Here is a 2642-nt window from a genome sequence, read left to right as displayed (position 1 = left end):
GACAGCTGTCTCTGTATTTACACTTATACAGGTATTTCTGCCAATCACGGAGTAGGACCGCCCACTGGACTCCTTAACTCCCAGAATGACCAGAGGTGTAAATGAATAAATTACAGGTTATGCTGAAATTTTGCCCACAAAAATTATATATCAATCTGCTCAGCTTCTCCTACTCTATGCTGGCCGCAGATTGAACTGCACTTATAACATGACCGGTTTCCTTTTATATATCAATATAGCAGTATGAGCTCCATTTCTTTTGATACAGAGCTCCAAATCCCCTGCCTAGACAGAGTTAAATAATAAAAATTGAGTCTACCTGCAGCCACCACTAGAGGGAGCTCACTACATACTGTGTGTGTTATTATTGAGGTCATTGTATAAATAGTATGCAGTGAGCTCCCCCTAATGGTGGCTGCAGGTAGACAGAATTTTATAATTTATCTCAATGTCTAAGCAGAAGATTTGGAGCACTGTTTTGGAAAAATGAAGGCCTGACGAATATAAAGATATATTATGAAATTTAACATGAACTTTTACTTTAAGATCACCACTACTTTATGAATATTAAGTTTTGCCCTTCTATACATTGTAACGACAGAGGATTGAAAGACCAGGGCTACATAATTACTCCAGATCTATGACTTCTGACTGTTTTAATATCTCTGCTTGCTGTCATTGAACGGGAACATCCCTATTTAGATGAGAGGCTATTACTCCTACAGACCTTATACTTCTCACAGCTGAGGATTATCCAGAATTGTATCCAGTCTAGACAATCCTCTATGAGCTAAGCAGCTTGGGCTTCAAATCTCTCTCCATCCATGGACTCCAGCCTGATTTTACCTACCTTTATACATTGTAACAAACTCTCAGCTGTGGGGACAGTATGAGCCTAGGAAGAGATTGAGCTCTGAATGTTAACGTGCAATGTTTCCACTCACTGACAGCAAGCAGAGATCTTGTAAATGGTGAGGAAATGAAACACAATGATGTATATTATAAAAATTGTCAATCTTTCCGTTACTCATTGATTAAAACGGGTGTCCTCTCTCTAAATGAGGATCTGCTGGGGATCAACTGTTATCACCGGAGAAAACTGTGGCATCGAGAGGAGAAATGCGCCATTATATGGCGGTCATTCATCTCGAATATGGAATACATGGTGGTGGTGAGCTCTCCAGTACAGGCTCTGTTCTCCGATCTGGTGGATAGAGGGGGGTCCTGAGCTGGGAACCCCTCTATGACGTCTGGGTACCCTCATAGGACTTAGAGAACGGAGTTGTGCTAATGGGAAAACCTGTTTGAACTTATTTTTTTTGCATACGAGACTGGACAACCTTCTACGTAGCGATCCTCATCATCTTCCCTCGCCCTTCACTTCTCTCACATTTCTTCAGTCTTTCCAGTATCCCCATCATTTCTCATCATCACATCCCTTATATCCGATCACATAACTGCTTAGACAGCTCGTCTTCTATTTTCCATTCCTCCTAAGACGTATCTAAGCTTTTATTTTATTCCGTCAGGGTTAGGGTATGTTCACACATAGTGACCAAAAACAGCTGAAAATACGGAGCTGTTTTCAGGTGAAAATAGCTCCTGATTTTCAGACTTTTTGTAGCAACTCGCGTTTTTCGCTGCGTATTTTACGGACGTTATTAGAGCTGTTTTTCAATGGAGTCAATGAAAAACGGCTCCAAAAACGTCCCAAGAAGTGACATGCACTTCTTTTTCGTGGGCGTCTTTTTACGCGCCGTATTTTAACAGCAACGCGTAAAATTACACCTCGTGGGAACAGAACATCGTAAAACCCATTGCAAGCAATGGGCGGATGTTTGTAGGCGTATTAGGGGCATTTTTTCAGGTGTAATTTGAGGCGTAAAACGCCCGAATTACGTCTGAAAACACTGCGTGTGAACATAACCTAAAACATCCCCCTCCCCGTCCCATGCATTGTCCGTCATTCACTTCCTTCCCATCCTCCTTCAGACTTTCGTCTCCGCATTGTTATCACCTGATGAGCTGTCCGTCATCCATCATCCTTCCCCATTATCATTTATCATCAATTATTATGACTATTCACATCAGCATTTGTATTTCTCCCAATCCCTCACCCATCTCATTATCCGTCCGCCTCTACACCCCTAGATATCCCCGTCCTCCCTCTTTTTCTTACCATAGTTTATTTTTCTTTCTATGGTGCCTGAAACTTCTGACCCCCATGCACAATTTTTTAACCTCTATCATCTATCTGTGCCCATATAAAATTATACTTCTCTCTGCTGAGATCTCTGCTTGCTGTCAGTGATTGGAAAAATTAATGTGTACATACAGAGGCTGAAAACTCACACAGACCTAATACTTGTCACATCTGAAGGTTTGTTACACTTGTATCCAGTCTAGACAATCCTCTGGGTGTTTAACAGTCTGGACATTTTTCCTGCACTGATACATTGTAGCAAACTATGAGGACAGATGTGCTGCTGATATATTTAGCTAACATAAGATCGTCTATACTGGATTCAATTGCATCAAACCCTTGAGGAACAAAACGTATATTAGAACGCTGCATGCCATTTCATGTGACGATAATTAAGCTTTCCAAGTTTAACCCCAAATGCATTGAAAAAAACATGAAC

Source organism: Rhinoderma darwinii, chromosome 9 (genome assembly GCF_050947455.1).
Source record: "Rhinoderma darwinii isolate aRhiDar2 chromosome 9, aRhiDar2.hap1, whole genome shotgun sequence".
Lineage (NCBI taxonomy): Eukaryota > Metazoa > Chordata > Amphibia > Anura > Rhinodermatidae > Rhinoderma > Rhinoderma darwinii.
The sequence above is the reverse complement of the archived record's forward strand: the minus strand, read 5'-3'. Positions refer to the sequence as shown.